General features: G+C 40.9%; 1 long non-coding RNA gene across 1 annotated transcript; it reads right to left on the bottom strand.

The window, feature by feature from the left end:
- Positions 1-4,361: 4,361 nt before the first annotated feature.
- LOC115356313 (uncharacterized) lies at positions 4,362-17,525 on the bottom strand. The gene is made up of 3 exons (XR_003927950.1): positions 17,515-17,525; positions 15,607-15,610; positions 4,362-4,465 (listed from the first exon to the last, which is right to left on the bottom strand). It is a non-coding gene; the product is annotated as an uncharacterized LOC115356313 (long non-coding RNA).
- Positions 17,526-27,855: the final 10,330 nt, after the last annotated feature.

The raw sequence follows: 27,855 nt of genomic DNA, 5'->3' as shown, positions 1-27,855 counted from the left end.
AAAGTGACGATGTGTTTCTATTCTATTCTATTTACTTGTATGTTTCTTACAGTTCTGAAATCTTATATTCTGGTGTGCACACAATTTCGAAGGACACAGATGTATCCATTCTACTGCAGGAAAAATAGCCTTTTGTTTTGTGAATTTATATTTGCAGTGTCTCCAGTGTATAAATCATCTTTTTTGACATGGAGACTGAGCCAGTTGGATGCACTATAGAAAAACATGCATGTATATAATTTCTGTCAGAAGGTTTTCCACAGAAAAATATGATTTGGAACCTGTATTAGGGTTTGGGGATATGGGTGGCTGTGGGACTGCAGGAATATTATATTACATTAAGGGACAGGGGGGACACGTAATGGGAGCCTGGGCAGGCATTGGCCCTGGGAGAAGGGGACTCTATCTGATGCAACACATCATGGATGGATGACTTAGGAAGATACTGTCCCACTGGTCGAAATGGAAATGCACCCTGGCAAATCCAATCTAGTCGTCTGACATTATGTTTGGGGGCGGAGGGAAAAGAAAGAGTGAATAAATGAATGATAGATCTACAGAGAAAAAGAGAAATGATATTGGACTATGTAGGCTCTAAAAATAAGGGTTCATCAGGGGCTCCTCTGAGATCAAAAACATCATATGTTCCCACAAAAGGAACCTGAGGCCTATACTGTGGAAATAAAGTCAGTCTGGAGAACAACTGAGTTTTTCAAAGCCTTTTTCCCTGCAGAACATGATATGGGCACCAAAATCAAAACTCAGGTGAGTATGTCGGTTAATGATCAGAGGCTTAAAGCTGCACTAAGCAATTTCTGACCACTAGAAGGTGTTGAGAGCTCAAACTGTGTTTTTACACAGCCAGTCCTGCTTCTGGGTTCACAGTAGATCACTTGTACAAAACACAAAGTCATGTTATGTAAGTGAAAAAATTTGTTTTGGGTAGGGAAATGAGGGATACATTTCAGTCTCCCAAGACTATTGTTGGATTACTTGGATTATTTTAGTTTTAAATGACCTTTTTCTGCTGCTGCAGTGCTGATTGCAGTGGCGGCGGCACTGATTTGAAATCGAGATACTTTCTTCCTGCAGAATGTGCGATTTCAGGAAAGTTTTGAATGAAGCTGAAGCGGCGAGAGGGTGAAAAGGAAGGGTTAGGGTTAGGTTAGCAGAGGAAGAGCTTATTTGGGCCGATACAGAAATTTAGAAAGCTTGCATGAGAAAACAATGACACGGTGACTGTAAACTGTATGGCAGAAAGCTGGCCCACAGTGATGATTCTGACATTGCAAAGGGTCATTTACTGTAAAAATGTATGCAATACTGTTTGATATAGCTTTAATCTCTATATAACAAGGACCCGGTGTTTCCCACACATACAATATTTTGTACTGTACTTACACATCACTTCCCACCCCTTTCGTGGTCAGTCACCATGTAACCAGCACTTTTGTTTGCTGAGATAAAGAAGACACCATAAAGGTACTGAATGCTGATATCCAGCTCTTAACTGCCTCTCTATTACAGAGTATTGGACAAAAAGTGTCATGCGATACCACATTGGTTTTGATTGTTTTGATACATCATTAAGAACACGGCGCCTCCACACGCAGCTCACCTGCTATTGTGAAAAGGGAATCGCTTGTGAAAAAACCCAAGCCCTGAAAAACACAACTGCAATAGCAAAACACAACAAAATGCAAATAAAATTAACAAAAGAGAAAACACAATGACAAATCAGAAAATACAACAAAAAAAGCCAAACCACAATGGCAAAACAGCAACCACAACCACAAATCAGAAAACACAAAAACATTAACTCAAATTGGAACAGATGGGTATCTATTGACTAGGATCATTGCTGATTGGACGCACTGCCCTGTTCGTCTTCGTTAGACTCTGTAGCTGTGTCTTGATTCAGGGGCTGCAGTCTTTAAAGGCTGCATTTGAAGACAATCACAGCGGCACGACTAGGCTGTCCCATTTGAAAAGATTTGAAAGGCTACTTCTTTCTTCTGGCTGAATTCGGAGGATACAAAACAGTTACCTTTACATTTTCATTACAATTACAATTATAATTCACATTTAGCAGATGTTTTATCCAAAGCGACATACATATGATATTTTTCTACACCAACAAACAAAGACCAATTCAGTAAAGATCAATTTCATCATTAACTTTACTTATAATATTTTTTGAAGTGAAAAATCAACTGTGTAGTGAGTACTGACAGTTTTACAACTACTGGTGGTGAACACACAACAGAATCATACAGTATAAAGCATTGATAAAACAAGGAGTGCTGCCACTTTACTACAGGTAATATAATATTCACAATGCAATGGTTTAAAAACAATGTATGGCTGCACATATAAAGAAAGCATTGGTGAAGCATAAATGACCATTAAAGTTAGTTTTACTTTGAAATGCTGATGTGACTGCACTATAACTTATGTAGAGTGAAAACTTATATCTTGTTTTGCACTTTTTGACATTTGTGGCAAAAATCAGGTACTGGAAAACACATGAAGAGATTCTAATTAGCATGCAACATACATTGCAATTAATTAGGCTGTGAACATTTTTCACACTTTCTTGACATGGGAATGGAGTGAAATGGCCTTTCTATTTGAACTAAACGATAACATATTTGCAATATGGCATTAATAGCCAGCCTAGTTGAAATGTCACTTGTGGGTATGCTTTGTTAATATGGTAATAAATGGTTTAGTGACAAAAAGAGGTAACACTGAATGGGAGAATGTAATTAAAACAGTTGCACCTGGATTAGTTTAGAAATAGCTTACTTAAACATGCATAAAAATATGCATCCCTTAGCTGAGTGTTAATTTGAAAATAAGTAGTGCACAGTAATTAACAGAAGCTAAGACAAGCCATTAGTCTTAATACGGTGAATGCCATTCTGACTCACCCCGCCTCAAATTGACCTCATTCCTATATAAGAAACCTACAGCCTATATGTGAAATAATACACTCCCACTGATAACTAACAATTGCAATGCCATTGTCATGCAGTGGAGTTAAACTCCTCTGCAGCCAGATACTGTCAAAACAGGGCTGTGGTTTGAACACATTGTGACAGCCTGAGGGGAGGATGCACCGGAATGGGAGGCGAAGCATAGCCATCGATTGATCCACTGGTGTTTGGTATCAGGGCTGCTGCAGGGACATGAAGGCTCCAAGATAGTGCAGATCTAGGATCCCATTAGGACACATAGTTTGCTTTTTCCACATCACTCCCTCAGATCTGCTGTTTCAGACCATCAGGATGGCCCGGCAGTATTGGCCTCCTCAGCTCTCTCTCTCCCTATCCCACTATGATCCATCAGTAAAACACCTTGCCTCTGGGTCCCTGCTGGCTCTCAGATGCCTCTGATCAGGTTAGCGCACTCACCAAGACAGGAAGGGTAGTGGGATGCCATCTTCCTTCCTCCCATTCTTTTAAAAGATTCATTTCAAGTGATTGTATTTGGCTTTAGACAGTTTTTTTTCTGGCTCTAAGTTCCTGAATATTGAAGAATTTTGAAAACTTGTATTTAATCAGGGGCAAGTCGACAAGGGACGCAAAAATGCACGCACACACACACAAACACATACATTCACACGCATATGCCCGTCTGTTACAACTACAGTCTTTTACTTTTTATTGCAACGTATGTGCAGTGGTTTAGCTTGGCATCTTTTAAAGATTTTAGCACTTTAGAAAGTGAGAGTCTAGTTCTCCTGTCAAGATTTTCCCAGCTAGTCCCAGGATTCAAACTGCCAACCTGCCAATCCCAAGCTTTCTGTTCTGTTTATATCACTTCTACCCCCACCTTGATACACATTACACCCCCAAAACAAATCCAGTCAGTATATTAGAAATTAGAGTGCATGTTGTGAATAGACAACACTAAAATTGCAGCAGTTTGGTGTCAGACAAATAGAGTTCAAGAACTCAATGTTCCACTTGAGTGAGGACAGACAGACACTGAACCTAGCACCATGCAAATGAGTCCAATTAACTGCACTATCTCTGCAAAGGGTTTGCCTCTCAAGCAATCAAGTAAGTAGAGTGTTTAACGGGTGTTGGCTGAGCTGCATAACAGTGTGTACATGTGTGAGTGTCAGTGAAAGCAACATCAGTGCAATTTCTGAGAAGTACTAGCAGTGACAAAGAACATTTGCTTGAGTATTGTACATCTGCTGATTATCTGTAGTTGAGTAATTTTTATCTATTATTTATTTTTTATTTTTTGGGAAATGTATGACTTTTATTCCACTACATTTCAAACAAAAATGTTGTATTTTGACTCCACTATATGACTCCTATGAAGGTTACTGTTGCTTGTTATGTACTAAGCAGAACTTTGAAGTCAGCTGTTGAATTTTTTCTCTTTTCTAAAATATGATTGGCCACATGCTGTGTTCCTCACAGGGGAAAAACCAATCACAGTACCAGCCCTTAACTGACTTTGTTGGAAAAGTAAAAATATGTCATCCAGCTCTGTGAAGAGCAAGCAAGACTTCTGCTTTCAAAGTAAAACACATCCGTTTTATTTTGTCAGCAAAGTGCAAATGACTAACCCAGCAGTGGTAAGTACTTTTGTGTAGCAATGTGGTTCTACAAGCAAGTCGGTGCATTCAGTAGGTGTTTTCAGAGAGTTACGAGGTTCTGTAAATGCATTGTGAGAGCAATCCAGCAATGCATTAATATTAAAAAGAAAATGTACTTTGGTATTTTTAAATCAACGTACTCCGGTACTCAAGTAAAACTTTGACAGAGCGATTTCCACTTGTACTGGAGTACAAGTGACTCAAGCAATGGGGTTGTATACTTTGTCCACCACTGAGTACTAGCATAGCATTTTATGTCCTGTTGTTCAGCCGTACAAGAACTGCAGCACTCAACACCCTAGGTATCGCCATTATCCCTTTCCAGCATGCCACCGTGGTCACAGGAAATGTCGTTCCACAGTTGTTCTCTTTTCTTCGATTACAAAGCTCCTACCCTGCTTTGTTTACCATCGTCACCTCCCTTGACAGCAGCAACAAAGCCTCTATCTCTGGGAGCAGAGGAGAAATAAGACATGGACAGCTGAGGGAAGTGGAGGAAGGGATAGAGTTAAAGAGGAAGATGGAAGAGAGGGAAGGTTGCAGGGAGGTGAAGAAGAACTTATGGGTGTTAAAAAGAAAAGGTGAAAGATGAATCACAAGGTCTGAGCAAAAAAAGAGAGAGCGGAGGGAGGGAGGGAGGAGAGACGCTGGTAGGGCGCGAAGCAGCTATGAGGGCAGACATGGGCAAAGGTGTACGGTATATCCAGGTGGCCTTTGAAGTGGGTTATGAAAGTAGGCTGAAAGTGAGTGAAAGTGCTGTGAAGTGAGCTGAATAACAGTGGGGTTCAATGCCTCTCTCACTAAAAAACAGTAATAGTGTCAGGCACTCCCGTGCATCAGACGCTACATCGTAAACACTTGTATGATTCTCTCTCTGTTTGTTTGTCTGTGTGTCTTTAAGTGTGCATTTCGGTGTTTGTGTGCGCTGAGTGTTTCTGTATGCCTGTGTCTGTTTGTGCTAGTCTGCATTCTGCATTGCTGCCATTTCCGGGGGTTTCCCCCCAGAAAAGTTGTTAGGCCAGGTGGTAAGTGTTTTGATCGAGGCTTGAGGCTTGAGGTCATGGGTGGCCTGATGTGGGCAGCTTGACAAGAGCCAAGCATGGACGTGACATCGCACACTGATGGCAGCGTTACATGGTTTGCTTTTGCAGTCCTACTATTGGCTAAAAATTGGTGCCAGGATGTCATCACACATCTAACAGGAACCAGACAGCAACCATCAGCCCATAGCACACTGCACAATAGCGTGCATTTAACCAAGAGATAGCAATCTTCCAATCACGGATTGATTTTCGGCTAAGACCCTAGTTTCTGCGATAATTAAATCTTCGACTGAATTACTGTAAATCAGTAATGAACACAGCTACGTAAACACATATTAAACAGGGCCCTACATAAAGTCAAGTGGTTAAAGCTGACAAGGGGATTGAAAATATCCCAACTAATGTTGTTGATAAGTCATTTCTTAAACAACAAACCACAATTAAAATATTCTGTACTTAAATTGTGCGTTGTCAAGTCTTGATTGGCTGGTGTACAAATATCATATTCAGCTGGTGTACTATAACTTATCATGCCCAGTGTTGTGTAGCCAGCGGCTGTATTTGTGGTTCCTAAGTCATTCAGCATTCCAACCAGTTACATAGTGTTTAGAGGCTGCGTCTCCTTCATTTGACCTATCAATATTGGAACCCGGCTGTCCTACTGATGAAGAGGTGTGCTGCAGGGGCGGCTAATGTTAGCCGTCTCCTCTCTGTCATCCTTGCTATCATCTGCTTTGGCGTTCTAAAAGCTGTCTAAAGTTTTTGTTTGCTTCTTTGTCTTTGACATTATCCTCCTTTCCAAGTTAAATGTGTCACACTGGCTGTTTTTGATCAGCTACAAAATGTAGAAGTACCTACCTGGTACTGAAAGCTAAAAATGCAACTAATTTGTGTGACAGCTGGAAGGGACATGTGTTGATGCACAGTCGCTCTCAGGTCAGGAAAGCCAGGTAGCTACTGTTAAATTTTAAAATGAGGGTAAACTAGGGTTGAGCCAATACAAATCCATGTATCTGTTACAGATAGAACGAATAGGGACTCAATATGTATGATCAGCAAAACAACACATTATAGCCTATAATATAAAGATCCTTAAAATACAAACAAAGCAAGAGCAGAGGTGAACATGATAGGCGAGTGTACTTACATGCTGTTGTGCTCACAGTTTCTCCTGTGCTGCTGTACATTGAAGTCAGCAAAGCGTTTACTGTGTCTAATGCACAAACTCTGATGACATGGAGCAAAAAAAAAAACAAAAAAAAACCTTGAGGAGAGATGTTTCTGTTGGTGTGTCTGCCTGCCGCCACACCACTTCATTTTTTAGTGTTCAACTCCACTGCAAAACAGACAAGGTATTTTGTTTTTGTCTTCTCCCTGTTGCCACCATCTAGAGACATTGTTCAGGCTCTGACTGCAACCACAATCACGGCGGGTCGCTGCTAAAGGAGACTCGCTGATCACACACACCAGTTCCTGTTGAGTGTGTTGACATACCCGCAAATGCTTAGGCCTGGCAGGGAGTTGGCTAGTAATACACCGGGGGAAACCCTGATGTCTGTATGTGGTTCAGTGTGTGTTTTGCGTGTGTGTGTGTGTGTGCTGTGGGCAGTGAACAGTGTAATCACAAAATTTGAGGTAAAGGCTTAATGTGGGAATCCACCACAGGGAAAACCAATCCACAGAAAATGAGGCAAAGAGATAAAGCTTGCAGCCGACTGTGGTTCCAAGCTGTTCCACCCACAGTAACTATGATGTATATTTTCACTTCTGTTCATATTTTTATTCCATGTGGGTGTGCTTTTTTTCTAATATGTATCAGCATTAGTATCTAAACCATTATGACAGCCAAAGGATGTGTGCATGCAATTATTCCAAAACTATTCATTTGGTTGGGGGAGGGGCTTCTGTGTTTTGTTATTTGTTTGCCAAAAGACTATTGGATCAAATTACCAAGTTGGCTGAACTACACAATGACAACACAGAGCCCGACTGTTTATCTGGAGAGCCTTCCAACTCTTTTCTCTTGCCTCCTTTTTCTTTCTCTCACCTACTGCCCACTCTTGCTTATATTAATTTTTCTGCAGCTATTGTCTTTTACAGTCTGTCTTTATCTATCTATCTATCCATCTGCACTTATGTGTGTGAGTGTGCATTTCTCTCATCTTTCTCACTTAATTATATCCCCTCACTTTCCATTATTCTTTTACAGTTTGTTCCCCCAAGCAGTAAAGATAAGGAACTTGTTATTATTCGTTTTTTAAGAGCTTATTTTAATTTCTTCGGGGAAGAAAAGGTGTGGGAGTCTTTTTTGATCGTTTATGAATTCATTGTCAAGCTCAAAATTGATTTCTCTTCCTTAACTACTGTAAAGTTATGTGCTTCACAGGAATGCCACTGTATTTTTCAGTGACTTAATGGCTGATTAATTCTCTCAGTGACTGATACTTGGTATGTGATGCTGGTTGTTATGAGCAGAAAACGTGTGCTAGTTTGTCGAGCATACACTATATTGACACTGTAGTATTGACCCTGCCTGTTGGCACTTAGAAGCATCCCACACAAATGCATCTTTTCTTCAATGCCATTCTTCAATGTCCCAATACTGATGCCTTTGAGCCTTCAAACCTACGCAACCCTCTCTCATGGCAGTTCATGCAGTAGTCACAAAATTTAATTCAAATGTATGTCCATGGACGAGGACTGTCCACTTTTTTGCATGCTAAGGGGACACAAATTTAATTTGTATCCAAGAGCACAAAACTGCCTGTTTGTGCATGTTTAATTTGTGTCCATGAACACAATTTTTCTGTACCAGAAGTGGTTAAATTCCAACAGCTATAGCCAACAGCTTGGTTAAGGTTAGAAAGAGATCATTTTAAGGTTGGCCAAAGGTAATGGTTAAGTGTAACCACTAGGTTCAGTCAGCCCCCATGTCAATCATTCAGCCTGCTACAAACAGTGCGGTGATTTTCCACATCAGTCCCCTGGAAATAAATACCTGTAGTAGTACGCCAGGATGCTTCTCTTCTGCTGTGTCCTGGTGTTTTTCTCCCGCTGCTGCATGGTGTCCCTGCTCCCTGGTCGAGGTACGCGTCGTGCGTGAAGCTGTAAGTGTTACTTTGTTCTTTGAACATGTCATTAAGTCTGCACACATACTCCAGACAGATGTTCCCGTATGCAGCACTGCTCTTGTGTGTGTGTTAGAAATGGCTTGCTGAAATACCCAGCATGAATATCTGCTTGCTCACAGATGTTATCACACACCTACCTCGGTCATGGAAGTGTTTTGCACAAGTGTCTTTAATACTCTCATACTGTTGGTTTAATGCTTATGTGAATAATTATGACAAACGTTAATGCATGTCTTTGCATCCCTACAGAACTGAGACTGTCACTACTGCTTTGCCTGATTCGAAATTGAGAGACTAGTCACATAATTTTTTTCTCCTTTATTTTATTGGACTTTTTGCCTGTTTCATTTAACGGCCTGCTGATAGGTCAATTGCCTTGTGTATTGTATTGTTACATTAGAGGGCTTTCCCACTAATGTAAAAACCTTTTCTCCTTTTTCTCTATTGGAATTTGGAAGGACTATTGACTTGAAAATAGTGGGTTAACTTGGAAAGAATGACCTGCATGAAGTGGTCTAGGACAGGGAGCGGCAAGTGGCTGAGTTTTATTTTTGCTTGTTTCACATTTGCATGCATTTACCTGAGGTGTGCCTTCGTATTTAATCCACTGGCTGTTATTTTTTCAGAGTTTGATCCATTTGCCACCCTGTCTTCCTCCTAATAATGCAGACTTTCTCACTCTTTATACTGCCTCACGGGGCATTGTGCAAAACATATTTCCCATTGAAATACATTACTCTGAAAGTCGTGCTGACTGTCAGGAAAAAGGACAATTCATGTACATAAATCTATAGATAACATTTCATTATTATCTCGCAAAATGCCGTGAGACCAGGCTGAGCAACAAGGCCAACAGCTCATTACTAACACCATTTCTCAGTCAAAGGTGGAATTTGATCATTATTTTGTTGGCTGCAGCCTAAGAAATAACAGTCGTTTATCACTCAACCTGCCCATTCTCTACAAGCTCCAGCTACTCAGCTGGAGAGCCGGGTCGTTCTATTGACTTCTCCTGTCGCTCTGAGTAGAGCTCTGGGAGACTATGTCTTGTGTAATTCCAAATAGCAAAAATGATCCCAATTAAGAGCAGATTCCCTATCATCCAAACACATTATGAAGAAGAGCATATTAAATCTCGTGCCCAAATTGCCTCCTATCAAAGCCACCGTCTTTTGCTCCTTGAGTGCAAATGTAACGCTTTCTCAAGCTGTCTCCTCATTTTTTATTCGTAATGAAACCAGTTTACAGGTAATTGCCTCTTCTCTCTGCCACTGCTTTGTCCTGTGCTCTAATGACAGTGCTGTGCATGGAGTGATAAACCACGGGGAAATGCAGGGCAATATGTTCTTGTATTGTTAATTAGGTTGAGAGGAAGGCTATTCTCGGGGGGGTGAATTCTAATGGCATGTCAACTTTGGAAAGTTAGCTACTGTAGCACATTACAGCACATCAAGCATGTGGATGAAACATGCAGAGAAACAGGACAAGAACAGGCTACTGTAATTAACTTTCTCCTCAACTGAGAGAGCTTGCAGCTGCTACCATCAGTCAAGGTGTTTTGCAAATTCCTGTATTATTCAGGCTTGACAAATACTGTGATGTAAAACTCAACATAACTTGCTTCAGGGCCTTGTTGACATGAACAACAGTTGTCTCACCATTTTAATCTGCATCGATGCCACGAGGCAGACGCTCTGACCCAAAGTTCCTTACAGTAGCAAGACTGCATAGTAAATTATATACCCAACACAACAGATTGGAGATATTACTACAGATTCACCATGTCCCATCCTGCCACAGATACCTTTTATTTAGATGTTTTCAAGATGTTTTCATCAGAAGATGTAAGAGTAAATAACAGCCCCCATCAGAAAGATGACAAGCATGATTCTGGAGGAGGGGATTGTAAAATAGTTCTCTGTGAATATCGAATACCATTTTTGCCTGAAATGCCAACCAAAAATCCCTGCTGAGCAGTCAGGTTGTTTTGGGGATACACGCTGCTGTCATTCACCAACAGCATTATGTAGCTTATTTGTTTTTCTTATGACATGGGTACTTCTGGCAGAAATCATTACTGAAATTACAGCAATTTAAAAGTAATAATTAGTGACATCCACCATCAGAGTTGGACGGGGATTATGTTTTTACCCCAATCCGTCTGTCTGTCTGTTTGTTTGTCTGATTGTTTGTTCGCAGGACATCTTGAGTTATGAATGGCTGTGCACAAAACTCTGCGGAGAGGTCATTCATGGGCCAAGAAAGTACTGATTCAACTTTTCATGCTGATTGGCAGTAGGCATTGCTGAGCACAAAAAGGCGTATAACTTGCAAATGGAGTCACCTAAATGGAAAGCCTGATCGCAGGGCAAGGAAAGCCCAAAAAGGAGTGTGATGGTGGGTACAGCCTACCACAAAAAAGGTGCCTATCTCCAGCAAGCAAACATCGGGCAGAGGTTCAACAACAGCAGGTGATGGCAGAAAACCTACGAGCAAGCTTCAAAAACAGGCACAGGTTTTGAACAGGCTGGACTGAAAGAGGCAATTTAGCAAAGAACAATGACACAGGAACACGCATTTATACACAGAAGAATTAATCAGTGGAGAAGGCACAGTTGTGAGGGGGCACGGGACAGAAACATGAGGGAAACAAGAAGATTGGCTTGAAGAGGACAAAGTGGGAAGGCAATACAAGAGACGGGAAGGCAGTGAGACAGTGCATTCACAGGCTCCTTTCGTCAGCATTTTGGACAAAAGAACACCTCCGTGCTGAAACTTAATTGGGTTGAGCATATTTTTTTTGTCTACCAATAAAAGTACATGAGGCTTGAATACATGAGGCTTGTTTGAGCAACACATTTGAAAAATGTCTGATCTCAGCAACACTGTGCCATGTTTAATTCATTCAGTTCAGCAGTCTTTTAAGCAAAACAACATCTTTTGTGATTTAATGACATAGACCTTTGTTGTTTTCATTCAAAAACTGTCTTCTGTGTCGTGTATGAAAGTTGTAGGTTTTCCTCTCAATGCACAATGCACATTATGTCTATAACATTTTGGTGCATTGTATTTATATAAAGTAACAGAAATGTGTTTGTAGTATATTTAACAATAGCTTCCTACACAAGGTCCACTATGGGCAGCAGCTACAACTTGCTGAGAACATTGCCTCTCATTGCCTCTGAGCTGATTTGCACCTTCTCCCTCCGTCTGAATTTTCTTTGCTATTACAAAGGGCACAGCTGACTTGGCTGATGCGGGGCAGGTGTGCAGGGGAAGGCAGGCTGGGCAGGACTACAGGACCCGGGGAGGAACCTGAAGGGAAACACACAGGCAGCCAAGGAGCGCAGAGAAAAGAGAGAGAGCTGGAACAAATAAAAGGAAAACAGGGACCAGGCAGGGACCATGAAAGCTCATGCACGTATGAATTTTTCCTAAGCACACAGTAATCATTTGTGTCTATTCCAGATTAAATATAGCAACCAGCTGGATCAGCCAGCACAGTGCTCACTATGACCCACTATCAGTCAGTTTTGTAACAACCATTTTTTAAATTAGTCAAATATAAACAAGCCGTGACTCTCAAATTACAAGGTGCTTATACTTGTTTGTTCACAATACTGCAAACAAGCCATTTACAGCTAATGAAGCTAATAGTTACATCAACAAAGCTACATTTTACTGATGTAGACTCTGCGAATAAAGTGTGTCAGCGCTGTTTGATTATCAAGCAGGGAGCGATGTTTAGTAGCTTCCTTGTACCAAGAGCTTAGAATTAATTTATTTGAGATGATTACTTGAGATGATATCACAGAAACCAAACGGGCAGAGGCAATAATGAGGCGGATGTGCCATTACATTGTCCAGTTGGGCCCTCATGACTAGATAGGTATTTTTGCATCGCACAGTATTCAGTATAGAGAGGAGAACTGCTTGCACAATGATTTTATGTTTTGACTAACAATCTCCTTAATATTAAAAATGTAAAAAAAAAAAAAGAGCCATGATTCCACAGCATGCAAAAAACAAACCGATTAGAGGCGTGTTATCAGCATACATTCACAGACAAACATCTCACAAGCAAGGTGGAGATATTTGAGAGATGAGAGGCAGGTTGTGCACCAGATAAATATGTTTATATGAGTTCTATTTTCTCAGGCGGGAAAATGGCTTCCTGGAGTAGCATGTTTTCTTGCCTGCCTCCTCCCATAATAAGTCAATAGGCAGTTGATGAGTCAAGAGAGTCATCAAAAGTATGATCTTTAACACCCTGTTTCAATATTGTATACAGGTCGTATAAATATTAATATGAATGAATGTTATATAGATATACATCCCAAATTGGAAAGTCCCATGTATCATCAGATATTAATGACTGGATCTTCAAAAGTGTCCATCCGTAGTCTTCGGATACTGAAGTGTATAAATTGATGTGTAGTCATGAGAGAAGTACAAAAGCCCAACCTGACCCGCAGATTTTGAAATGAAAAATCAATCATGTTTCCATTTTATCACAGTGAAGTCATAATGGATTAATGAATAATGCATTTACTAAGCAGGTTCTGACTATTAACTGTGCTTTAAAAGCTTTTATTACTCGCGGATATCGGAAGCATTTCTCGATTCTATCAAAGGCCTGCAGGATTGCATTCTATTTTTAGCTAAAATAATAACTTTAGTATATTTCAAATTCATCTCACAGCAAACCCATCAAGCCTTTCAATTCACAAAGGACCGTCAGTGGACAGACAAATTTCTTACATGTCACCTGCTGCTGTGCAGTTACACACGTCACTGTGCAAGCCACCTTGAGAGCTGCTTTGAAAATGGCAGAAAGTAAACTGTGAGATAACAAAGAAAGAAGATATAAACCATTTTAAAAAAAATGTGTTAAAAGACTGATAGGTTTGTCATTGGTGCGAACAGTGGGTGAAGCAGACAAGTCCACATAAAATAGAAACATCCAGTTCTTGCTAATGTGCAAGTGTATAATAATTATGAAGCGGTCTGCATGCTTGGGCTGTTTTTGCAACATTCGTCTTCACAAGTTATGTTCAGTCATTCGCACCTTTTCAGTCGGTGCACCCACAATCTTCTACTGTTTGCCACAGAATATTTGGTCTTCCTGTCGATGCCTCGCTTAAGGGCACCTCGGCAAACTGCGTTGTCTGTGTTGGTTAGTTTGGTTTTCTACCTTGGGAATCGCAAGCCCATCTGTCTGTTTTTTTGGTATCCAGAAAGCACTCAGTACACAGGATCTGGTCTATAATGAGGAGTGATTGGATTGACATTAAAGAGTTCAGTTATTAATCACAGGGCTATGATGCATAGATACATGTTGCTAATTATTCACCTCTGTGACAGATGAAGCTCCCTAAGGCTCTAACACACACATGCGCCAACATATGCGCGCACGCACACCCAATACACACACACATTTAATCACATAAACACTAGATGCATGGCACATATTAGTGTAAATGGCTTTGTGGCTCATGTTAAGAGGGATTAAATACAGTTTTGGGGCTTCTGGGGCTTCAGCCACCGCAGGCAAACCCATTTTGGTGCAGGTACTGAATCTGTGAATATGTGTAAGTGTGGGTTGGTGAGCAAGTGTTGTGTGTGTGTGTAGTTGTGTCGCTGTTTTTGTTTTTTTGTTGTCTTATCAGTGGCAGCACAGACCTATGCCCTCCCATCCCACCCACAACCTAAGCAACCTAAGTAAACACTTACACCCCCCTTCCTGTCACCGCACACCCCTCCCCTTTTCCTTGCTCACCCCTTCATCCCCTCACTCACTCACTCTCTGAAATGTCCTAAATTAGCTCTGACCTTCTCTAATGAAAAGAACAAACGACACTGGCTTATTACGGTGGCGGGGCTGTGCGTCTGTGAAATAGCATGCTGTTATTTACCAGCCCCCCAGTGGCAATTATGCAGCGCACCCTGGAAAGCTTTCCACCCCTACTCAAGCTGGCAGGTGGTCCTTTTAGATACAATAGACGCGAAAGACAATATAATAAACAACCAGTATTCACCAGTTCTTGCACTGATGAAAATGGCTCCGCTGTAAGTGTACATAACGATAAAGAAAATAGGGAGAACAGTTAAGGGGAGAAGATTTTTCATGATTTCAGTCTCCAGTTCCCTTGCTGAAGTATATTAGTAAGTCTAAATAAAATATAAGTGTTTCAAACACACAGAAACACATTTACAATGCAACTTCTGGGAATCCAGGGCATTGTGACTAGTTCGGGGCTGGAGGCTTACAGAATGTTTCCATACTTGAACACTTTTTTGAGCTGTAAACTGACATTTGGAAAATATAGTGATGTGAACTATAGCACTTTAAGGAATACTTGACTCATAATGGATATTTTTGTATTACGTACTCACTGTGTGCTGCCTTCAACCTCTGGCAAAGTAAGCTCTACTCACAAGCCTCTGAGCCATCGAAGCGACTTGTCCACTCAAGCACAGAAATAGCTTGAGCAAAAATCTTAGTGTTTTAGCTGTGCTGACCATATGTCTGCATACCAGAGACTTGGATTATACAGCATGTGTGAGCTTTATTAATGAAACTTTTGATAGCGTTTTTCTGTTGTAAAATCGTTAAGTTACAGACACAATTTTTTTCCGTTGGATCAGAGATGGCCGGTGGTTTTTGGAATACGAGTTTACCATGAAGGCTTTCAAATAAAGGTTTCTTCATCAGAGGTTGACGGCAGCACAAGGTGAATACTTGATACATAAATTACACATTGAGGGTAAAATATCACTTTAACATGCTGGTTCTGTATTTATCTCACTAAACCTCGCTCGGTTCACCCTGCAGTGGTTAAAATCAACAGCTGCTGGAGATGAATCCATGTTCAAGGTCAGATGTCATACTCTTGGGGGGAAAATGTCCCCATATCCAGTATAAACGGTAGATTTGAGTCACTCTGAACTATGCGATCAAAGCCCAAATATGCTCCTCTCCCCCTCTCTTCAAACCGACTTTTTTGCATTTTTCAAATCTGCACAGAAGGCAGACAGAAGGTCGATTGGAAGTTATACTTTGAAGGACACAGGCTCTGATCATATTCAAAACTATTCCTTTGCTGGGATTGTTCGGAGCTGTGCAATCATACAAAAACCCATTGCACAATATAGTGTGGGTGTTTGTAGTGCTGGACAGGATGCACTGGAGCTTTCAAGGCTATAGCCGTCTCTCTCAACTCATACAATGATGTATTATGGATATGAATATCTTCTAGAGCACTGAATTGAACCCAGGCTTGACTGTACTCACACTCGCATGAATATTTACAGACGCACAGTGTGACAACCCACAAGCAAAGCAAGTGCCAGTTCTGCCGCATACACACATACAAACACACACACACACACACACACACACACACATACTCAGCCAGACGCATCAGCGCAGACTTCACTCATTAACACAGTGAGACCTATGTACATGTCACAATCATTTTTATCCATCCACATTCTATGGCTGATCATAAAATGCTTTCAACACACGCTTTCCAACAGCACAGCAACCATTTTTAGCCATCTGAAGAAGAAATGCCACTTCGCATTCACTACGCACTGAGATCTTGGCTCTTGGTAGCAATCCATGACAACGTTGTCCACCTTGCAATGCTTAACATCTCTTATGTGTAGCCATTTCTTACGCTTGTCATGTTTTTTTTTTTTTTGTTTTGTTTGTTTGTCTTTTCTCTGCCTGTAACGTCTAGACAAACACAATTAGTTTGTAGTGTTTTTCAGATTGGTTAGGCGCTTAATCATGTTGTCATTTTATGTGCATTTAAGAACAACCGTAAGAAAACAGACAGTTCAGTTCAATAAGTAACTGTGTGTGTGTGTGTGTGTGTGTGTGTGTCCTATTCAGCTTTATAAATATTACTGTTATTGCTGTTTAGCTCACACCTTGAGCTTCAGTCAGATCATTCTGAATAATTAGAAAAGGAGTTACCATCAATGCCAATGAAAGGCCTGATGTTCTTAATATTCAATGTTCCAGTAGCTCAAAGCCTTGTCAGTGTACAGGGTTTGAATCCAGTTTGGACCATTTGCTGCATGTTGTTGCTTCTCTCTCTATTCCCTGCCTTCCCTCTCTCTCTCCACTGTCACTATCAAATAAAGCAGAAATGCCAAAAAAAAAAAAAAAAAATGATGGGGAGGGCAGGCAGGTTTATTCACAGGCAGACCAGGGAGTTCAAGATGAGATTTTGGAGTCTTTACTGAAGAACAGGTCGTCAGTAGTACAGATAAACACAAGGAAACAGGAACAAACAACAGACTGGGAGCATGAATCAAAACAATATGCAACAATGAACTGGCAAGGACAGGTGCGTGGACTGGGGGAACAGGCAAGGAGCTGATTGGCTGGGAGGCTAGGTGACAAATGGGCTTGGAGGCTGGGTGGAAGACAGGCTCCAAGGCTGGATGGCAGACATGTTTGGGAGATTCGCGTTCAATCGTCTCCCATCGTATGGCCACGAGCTGCTTAGCCAGCGCAGGGTCCTCATGGTGAACAGACAGGAATTACTTTGTGATCAGCTCACCATCAGAATTACCAGGATGAATGAGCGGCTTGAAGTCAGGAAGCTGGTTGGTGTGTGCTGAGTCCATGTTGGGCTGGATTATTCTGTCATGAGGCTGAGGTGAGTGAACCCAAATGCAGACACATCACAAGCGGCTAGGGTGAAACACAAGGATTTATTTAGGAACAGTAAGGAAAGAGGTAGTAGGCTTGAGTGAAGTGGCATGGCTGGAAGCTTTGCAGCAGAGCAAACAGTGATCCTGCAGGGACTGGTGGCTGGGGCAGGGTTTATGTAGCAGGGTGGTGAAGGCGTGATGACTCCCAGGTGTATTTGTTCAGGATGACTGGCAGGTGTACAGGGAGAGAGACACAGGGACACGCCCCCGCCACACACTGCGGGGCAGAGGGAAACACTAGGGAACACTCGGGCAGACAGGGATCATGACAAATCCTCATCTTTAATAATGAAATTGAGCCCGATAAATACCCAAAGGCAACATTAGTCTATTAGCAGCAGTTTTAATGACTCACACATCAGTGTGTTAAATGTCACAGCAAATTGAGGAGTGTGAGACTATTTTCTTTAAATGAGACATAAAATATTTCCATTAATTCCAGTGTAAAAAGTTGTGTCTAGTTATGAAAATACACGTTGCATCGTTTACCTAAAGTGTACCAGTGTGATATTATATATATTTTGGTTGCCACTTAAGCAGCCAATATTGTAACTGTATTAAAGGAAATTTTCCGTATCATGTGTAGATTATAAAGCTTCGGAAATTAAACGTATCCCTAATTGATCCCATATTCAGTACATCAGCTGTAAACGTTTCCTCTCATTTTATCCCAGTGTTAAATACACCTTGCTTTTCAGCAGAAATCACAGGATATTAGGTTTCTTCAAGAACTCCAGTGTTGTTTTCATTCCTCAGGACTATTACTAGCTAAATTGTGCGGTAGGCAAATGGAGTCCCTGAGTTGAGAGGAACAGCAGCCAGTCATCAGTCCTAGTGCCACCTAATATGGGCCAGTTGACAGAAATAATTACTTGCAATTTCCTTATTTACCAGTTTATAGAATACTACTTTATGTGAAAATATTTTTTATCAAACCAAGACCAGGTGATATCACAGCTGATTTCAGCATCCCTGGAAAAAAAGTCAAAATTGCAGTAAAAATGGCATGCCTTTGTTCACATAGTTTGAGGAGGTCAGCATATATCAGATCCCCTGATGCAGTCTGGGACTGTCTTTGAGAGGGTAAAATGAGTCAATTTGTCACACTGTGGCCAATTAGATTGCAGCAGGATGTGTCATCACTGTTTACTGCTAAGCAGACAGGCAAGCGGGCAAATAAAGTGGGTGTGATGCAACTTTTATTACAGAAAGTCTCTGACCTCAAACTCACTTTGTAATTCTGACTGACCTAATCAAGTACACCTCTCAAAGTTGTCGTCTTCTGCTTTCTATCTGCAAATTGTGCATATCTGCATTATTATTCTCTTTATTTGTCACTATCATGCATTCTAATGACCCATTTGGTTTTCAGTCTTGCAGGATCTAGTCCCACAAGGCCAGACCTATGACACTTCAACATCTTGTTAGCTCAGTCTGAAGCTGGGGCTCATTCATTCAGTCTTGTATAGTGCAAACTCACATTGTTGCCTAATCCTGAAGTGTCAGCACTGTTTTGTGGCAAGATGGGACGCTGTCAGTCGGTAGTTGTGAGATCAAATGTGAGATCTTTTGCACAGTTTGGTTGTGAGGCAGTTATATGTTCTCAGGAACAACTTGAATTGAATTGAAATAACATACTTACAAGGGAGTTGTCACTTCACAATGTGTGTGTGTGTGTGTGAGAGAGAGAGAGAGAGAGAGAGAGAGAGAGAGAGAGAGAGAGAGAGAGAGAGAGAGAGAGAGAGAGAGAGAGAGAGAGAGAGAGAGAGAGAGAGAGAGAGAGAGAGAGAGAGAGAGAGAGAGAGAGAGAGAGAGAGAGAGAGAGAGAGAGAGAGAGAGAGAGAGAGAGAGAGAGAGAGAGATCACAGGGAAGTCTATTCAGAACTCAACATGCCAAGACTGAATGCATATGACTGCATATGAGCCTGCTTCAAACTGGGAGGAAAACAGAAGAACCACCAATGCAGGGCAAACATGGGAAAGAGTTAAGAGGTGCCTACCAAACTACCTAATGCCTTTTTAAACTACAGGTTGTAAATCAAAGATTGGTGGTGGGAGCGGTTGTTACTCAACAACTCCTCAGGGTAAAGGAGCAGTGTTCCCTGTTAAAATCACATGAGCCTTTGGCTTGACTATCAGTCAGCTAATAATGTGTTGCTAATGTTGGATAAACCCTGGTCCCAGTCGCCAGCCCTGACAAGTTACCTGCCTTGTAATCATAAACACCCAGATGCGCCCTTAGAGAGAAACGCTTTGAACATTGTAAAAGAATGGAGAAAGGCATCTAGTGTACTTGGTTAGATATTGCGTTAGCAAACAATGTTACATTACTTTTGGCAGATAATAGTGTTGCAAATATTATATATGAAGACATATTAAAGATTTGTCGTAACGCACTGGCATATTTATGTTACTTAATTTAATCAATCCTGATTTCTGTGAGTGTAACTAGAAGTGACATTATGACTGCAATGAAGCAAAAACAATGTTTTATGATAAGCAGAGCACATGCAGTACATAATACAACAGTAGTAGATTTTCTTTAAAAACACATTAACAAAAGCAGAAAGCACAATTTTAAGTAGAGTGGGTGTGCAGGACCTAAATACTAAGGTCTTTGGCTGGAGCGTGCTCATCCACCAGATGCTAGGGTACCATTAATAAGACACACGCACACACACACACACACACACACACACGCACACACACACACACATTACTTGACACATTACTTTCTGCATTCTCAACAAACCTCACATGGAGAGATGCTGACCCTATGCAGAAAAAAGTGCACATTTTTGTGGCCCCTGCTGCTAGGCTTGCCCATGTGCTAACTGCATTGATATAGTCAGCTTCAGTCGACAGTCACACCGCTATTAATTCCTGTTAGAGATTTTTAATTTTACCTGTCCATTCCTACAGCCATCTCTGCATCGATTCTGATGCCCTAGCATGGCACTGATGCTTCTTTGAGGTTTATCTAATGAGAATAGGCAGCAAAAAAATCTATTCTTGTTGTATTGAGCCACTTGTTAGTCTCCACTCTTGTTTGGAGTCTCAAAAGAACCAATTCTTTCTTTTCTTTTCTTTTTTTCTTTTTACTGTTCAAAGCATAAATGGCGAAGCCGATTTCTGCCATGCTACACTGCACCGACTTTAAAAGAGCCAACACATCATCATAAGTTTCCTACGTTTCCTAATTGTTTTCCAAAAAATGTATCACCGCCAGTGTGAAGGTTGACTGTACTGTAATGGGCCAAACCAGGGGGGATTTTCTCACAAACACAAATCAGCAATAGTTTCTTCATGAAAATGTTATATAATACAACTTTAATTGGCTTTGAACCCCATTTTATGTTTTACCTGTATGGTTTTTGCTTTGTACAGTTTTAGCAGTTTTAGCAGTTGTAGTTTTTACTGTTTCTAACACTTATTATTAAAAAAATCTATTTTCCTCCTCTTTTCCTTGCTATTTGTATTATTATTATTACCTCTGCCTGGAAACATATAGCCAAAAAATGAAAATAAGGACCTTCAGTAGTGTTGTGGGACAAAAATAAACTCAACACCGCAGAAAAACTAGGTTACCCTTTTATGACAAACTGTCAAAAGGGTTTAGGCGTGAGACACTGTAGTTTCGACAACCTTGTTTTTCTTCTTGACACCAGTCCAGGCCAGATACCGCTTCATGTTTTGGAAACGACTGCAAGCAGTTTGTTCAATAAAACCGACACAGCGTTGTGTATTAGCACATGTGTGTTTGACTTTGTGTTGGAACTTTAGTAAACACTGTGGGTCCAGGTAGGAAAGTAGCTCAGTGTACAATGAAGGTCGTTATACTAAAAAAGAATGAATTCCCTGAAATAGGAAGCCCAGAGATGGTGCATTATTATTTTACCCACATTGATTTGGTCCCCCTGGCAATATCTGTCTCAATTAAAGGCAATATTGCCCATCCAAATTGTCTCTAAGGATTGCAGAGGGAGAGTGTCTTCACCAGCCACCTTTATAGAAACGATACAGACATACACACCACCGTGACCACAGGCTCCCAGCCCATACCTCAGGGTGTGTTTTTGATTGGCTCCGTCTCAGTCTCACTCCCAGGGGTTGGGAACTTGGCTTCCTGACCTATCAGATGAGAAACAACCCAGCAGTGATGGAGCGCAGAGAGAATATGCCTCAGAGCAAACAGGCAGTATATTTGAGCTTTGACTCTCTCTCTCTCTCTCTCTCTCTCTCTCTCTCTCTCTCTCTCTCTCTCTCTCTCTCTCTCTCTCTCTCTCTTTTCTATTTCTCTTATCTCTAATTGAGATCACCCACCAGCTAAAAATATGGAGGTATTTCCTGACCTTTAGATCCCTGATACACAAATGGAGAAAACCCAAAAGAACTACTGACATGCCGGGCTTTGAGACTATACCAGCAGTACAAGTGTACAGAAATAGCTGAACACACAAAGCTATAATGGGCCAAGACAGAGTAAAAATCATGTACAGTATAAATCTTTTTTTGTGTGGTCCTGTTGAAAATAGGGAGGTCTTCTTTTCTTACTCATAACCTGCACATCAAGGTTGGCTCTCATCTGCGCACAGCATTATTTTTGCAAATCCTTGTCAAATATCAGCTATCAAAACACTCACAGTGCACACTGGCAGGATCTCTGTTGACTTGCCAGAGCTATTTGAGTGTTTTGGTTGTTGTTTTTTTCTTCCAGTTTTTTTGGCCTCTGCCGCAGTGTGCTGTAGGAAATTCTTTTGTTCTTGGCCTTCACTCTGGTAACAATAAGAGAGAGAAATGAGAACCACAATTGCATCATCAATTTTAATAGAATTAAAATTGTGGTTTATTTGTTCTCCTCATTTAATTTTAATGAAACATAGAGGAGAGGCACTTTGTGTCGGCACTGCAGAGGAAAAGTCAAACTGAAATAAATTGTTGATGGCCTTTACTGTTTGGAAAGTGGACATGTTACTGTTAGGGTTGAGCTGAATACTCGGCTGAAACAAGTGTCTCATACAGATACTGTAGTTTTTACAAACCAGATGATGAGAAGACCCGCCCCTACCCTGCCTCTGATTGGCTAATCCATAACTCTAACCCCACCCCAACACTTACCTTTACAAACCAAAGTTTCCCAATGAAGGGAAATGCTCACAGGGTAAGCTGTGTCCACATTGTTCCCTGATGTGCCAGCCACACACACAGCTCCTCGCCTACACAGTAACTGCATAAAAGCGTGTTCTGTAAATAGTTCTCTCACTCTCATCATCAAAGCATCCATCTGTAGCTCAATTCTGAGGCGGCTCTGTAAATAGTTTCCTAATAAACAATATATGAATAGATAGACAAATAAAGAACGTTCTAATCAATCCATATCCCTGTCAGGCTTAAAATACTAACTTCAGGCAACAAGGACAGATATTCCAATTCCTTGTTGGAGGAGGCAAGAAACAGAAAAAAATCCCTTCAGCAATTCTTGGAACACCAAAAGTGATGCCCAAAGCGCCCCCTATATGCCATGTTTTCACCATCAGCAATCTGCCACTGCTACCCGTGAAACCTGAGACTCCACAGATCGGCCTGTCAGTGTATGGCTCATCACCAAAACCACTGAACTAACAGCCCAAGAAGAGCAGATATCAGTTTTGCTTTATTCAACGAGAACTCTAAATGATGTCATATCTTCACAATGTTGCGATCAAAAGCTGTGTGTAAACACCTCTGATTTCTAATCTATTTTTTTTTTTTTTTTGGGTTGAGTCTATTTCTTTGTAATGCATATGGAGGAAATTGTCTTTACCACTATATAAAAGATAAACTATGAGTCATACCGACATGCTCAGATGTTTAAATAATTATATTGACAGCAGTGCTCTTTCTCAGTTTTCTATCTATCTGTCTAAATTGCCAGTACACTTTGTGGCAATGGTACACCATATATGGGTGTTGTTTTATAATTACAATAAGTATGGAATAAATATGCCTTTAACGTTTATGTATTCAGTAAATTTGTGTCACTGGTCTAATTAGTAGCTTTACGAGAGCTTACTCAGAATGAGTACAGTTCTAAATGCACAAAATACTGAATTGAATTCCTTAACTAAATCAAAATATTCTGAAGAATATCAAACAAATTGTTTCAGCAGTGGGTGGGAAAGCAACTGCGAGATAGTGAAGTGGACAAAATGCATTCGGTAAAGGTGTTTAATGACGTCTGTCACCTTATTTTTGAAGTTCTATCTTTGCAGAGTGGCGACTTACTAGAGGTGGGCAGGCCAACACAAACTCTGATCAAGTGGAGTTCGCTCCACACACACACACACACACACGCACACACACACACACACACACACAACACCTAACCCCTTTTCCCTGGACTTGGTGATATAATTTAGTTGGTTGAACAGATACAGATAATGGTGTACTCACTCACTCCAAGTTACTTACTGATGCATGTTACTATTTTTAAATGGCCACTGCACAGCTACTGTATATTTTTGTTTTGTTTTTGTTTTGTATTTTTTTTTATGCATGCAGGGGCGCTTGTCAAGTGGCCACAGCCTGATTTTGATTTGCTCGGTGCTACTGACAGCTGATTAAATCAGTTCAAATCACTGCTCACAGTATTTCATTAAAAATACACTACACTTAAAAATTCCACACTTGAATTATCACATGAGAGACTCAACACGGGGAGTTGTACTTTTTTGCTTCGCTAATGGATGAAACAGGTTTTGTGAAATTTTGTGAGCAACCCTTGTGCATACTGTTGACTGTTTGAATTGTGACATATTTTTCCACTTTGATTTGAGTCAGACTTTAAGGATCAATCAGCATCTGACAGCGTATTATCTTCAGCTGGCACACTGGAGTACTCAGTAGCATGCTAGCAGTGACATCCATCTGCTGCCCCTCTTGTTTTTAATCTCTTCTGGCACTGAGAGACAATTTAGGGTAGTGACAGCTCTCGCAGCATGCTGGTACAGCCTAGTTCAACAGGAGAGACACTCTGGCACAAGGACTTATCAGTCTCAGACTTCATCTACCCAGACATTTGCAATCAGTATAAGCCTACACACAAAATCAGAAACAAGACTCCGGTGTTGGGGCCGGAGTGGTTCACAGCATTTTTCTAGATCTAATGTAAGTGGAACTTGAAGGTTTCAGGTCAGACATTTACAGTATGGTCAAATGGATTTGTGCACATAGTTAAAATGTTAACACACTCTCTGGTCACTGTAAAGAAAACAGGCCATCACTTTACTGAAACTGCATCATTAGACACAGAAGAGTAACAGTGGTTTTAATGAACAGCAGGTTGGCCAACAACCACAAAGCATTCAGACACATAGTCCTGGACCCGTCCTTCTCTGTCTCTTAAGATGTCAGAGCTGTTTTGGAGTGGCCAATTAGTATCCCCTCAGTGGTATTCAGAAAGTGAGAGCAGGCTCTGCTGAGGAAGCTGTCCATACTGTCCAGCAGCACAGACAGAAAGTAGCCGCTGACAGCTGAGCTCCTCTCACAAAATGGGAATAATGATGACTTGCGGTGTAGGGCTGAAGCTTTGCATATGCACAAATACACATAAACACACTATTACCTGTATAGTATATGCGGATGGACATTGGCTGGCTATCATTTTAATCTCTGTGAACCGATTGTACCTATATACGTATATAGAATCTGAAGGCAAGGGACAAGCTTTTAGTATCAGAGACATTCTGGCTGCCATTTGTAGTCTGAGTGGTTTTATGCAGGTAAACAGTCCATGTGGCGAGTGAAAGAGGGTTGCACAATAAAAGACAAAACAAAAATGGAATCCAACACAGAAACGGAAATGAGCAGCCAGCAGCTAAGCCCCAAAAAATTGGCTCTTGCCCCCAGAGGCTAAATAATCATCAGATGATCGATTCCAAGATTGCATTTCTATCGACTGATAACAGCTTTAAAAAGCAATGTCAGAAATGCACGATTTGGCTGATTGTGAACTTTGTCACTTTTTTCTGCCCCATCAGAGCTGGACAGTAGTTATGTTTTCGCCGCATTCAGTTTATTGGTTTTGCTTGATAGTAGACTATCACAAAATTATATCTGCATGAAACTTGGTGGAAAGGTCGGTCATGGGACAAGGAACAAAGGAGAGGGTCACTGTAGGTGTGACTTCACATAAAACACATGTAATGTCCAAATAGATTCACACAATACTAAAGCTTTCATGTTTATCTTTCAGTGAACATCCAACACGTAGAAGTGGCATATCTTGACAATTACATAGCATTGGTGGAGGTATGCGCTCCACTGTGTGCTCTCTAGTTGTAACCTATTTTTCTACAAGCGTGCCTTTAATACAACTGTCAAATTTACAACAGAATAAAATTAATGTTTTATGTTTACAAAATACTTAATTATCTTAAAATCAAACCAGTTTTGCACCTGCATTTGTATTCTCCTTCTTCTTCCAAAAATACATGTTGTTGATGTATTAGTATCCGTGTGGGCCGTTTCGGGTGGGAAGATATTGGACGTGGACTTCTCAGATAACCATATCATTCCATCCCAAATAGTGCACAGTTTTATAAGATGCTAGGCTAATCTAGCATTGATTTATCCTCTGTAGCCTTTCACACTACATTTGGCTGTAACACCTGCAGACCTTGGGGGTACTGGCCTATATTAAGAATTTTGTTTGACTTTTTGCACTTTTTTCTCCACTCATCACATTGCCAGCACCACTTTGCTGGCTGTATACTTGTAATCATACAAGTCTGAATTTGAAATCAACACTAACAGCCACATTCTGTTAAGTTTTAACTGCAGCTGCTTTGTCAGCTAGCCCACCTGTTTTATTTTATTCAAAAACAACTCCGGCTGCAAGGGAAGTTGCCTGGCCTCTAGTCCCATGGGTTTTCAAGCCATGTATGAGTTTATTGTGGAGGGAAGAATTTTCTGCACCACCACACCAAGGTATGTGGCCGGGGAGAGGATATTCACTGACCTCTTTCTACTCTGCAAAGCTACATTTACATGCACTTGACATGCTGTAATGGTGGTGCTGTGGAAGTGGCATTAATGTACTGTAAAGAGTGTGAAGTGCAGTAAAATCTAATCTCTGCAAAAGATACTGAAGTGCCTTGTCTGCATACACAGTGTTCGCACATACACACATGCACACAAATGAACACACGCTCTTACTCTTTCTCTCTCTCACACACTCACTCACTCACTCACTCATTCACACACACACAATGTGCGATACACACAAATATGCCAACACCATTAACAAGTACTTGTTGATTGACTGGCATGTAATTGGCCATAAGCAATATCACCCCATACACAAATGCCAACCCCCCAACCCACACACACACACACATGCACACACACTCACAAAACAAGCTCACCCACATGAACACATCTAATTACCATGCAAAGTATGTTCTGCATCAGTAAAACATCGGGGTTGAGCTAATCAAATGGTAATGATTTTCCCCAGCAAAACTAATTATAAATTCCACAACTACAGTCATTCGATATCATAGCCATTAAATCATAATGGCAGAGGCAGGGCCCTATTGATATTTTCCTCACATAAGGAGAAACATGTTCTCTTGTACAAGAAGAAGCTTTGAAGCTGCTCTTTGAGGTTCAACTTCAAAGAAAGGAACAGGGTCTCAGTGATGAAGGTGGTGAGTTGAGCACGGTGCTCCAAGCAGACAAAAGTACCGAGATCCAGATGCAAAGGCACACCCAAGTGCATCTACATATCACACACACACACACACACACACACACACACACACACACACAGACACTGTATGTACTATAGTGTGTAAAATACACGCACATGAACTGAGAATGGAAGTTGTAATAAGTCACAAGAACACGCAGACAACAACTGCAAAAGTCTAAAACACTCGGTCAATGGTGTATTTAGCCTTTCTTTCTTTCTCCCTCCCGTTCAGAGTCTACATCCTGCTGATGTCTGGAGTTTTCAAGCTGTTTTTTTTTTCTTTCACTGCATGGAGAAATCAATGCGCATGGAGGATTCCGTAATGCTATCAAGGCCTGTTAGATTCTCTCAATCAGATAGAGATGGTAAAGAATATATTTTTTTCTTACCAGACGTGGCCAACCAGTCCAGCATAAAGAGTCAAAAACAAAACAAAACAAAACAAAAAAACTACACCATTGCAAAGAGCCGCACAACACATTCATGCCCACACTACAGCAGCAACAGTGACTTTATAAGCTTAATCATTTGGTGTAACAGAGGGTAAAGTAGTCCCAGAGACTAAAAAAGGTTCCTTCAGCCCATTGCTGTCTGTGTTTT

The sequence above is a fragment of the Myripristis murdjan genome, chromosome 24, assembly GCF_902150065.1.
Source record: "Myripristis murdjan chromosome 24, fMyrMur1.1, whole genome shotgun sequence".
Classification (NCBI taxonomy): domain Eukaryota; kingdom Metazoa; phylum Chordata; class Actinopteri; order Holocentriformes; family Holocentridae; genus Myripristis; species Myripristis murdjan.
The sequence above is the reverse complement of the archived record's forward strand: the minus strand, read 5'-3'. Positions and strand labels throughout refer to the sequence as shown.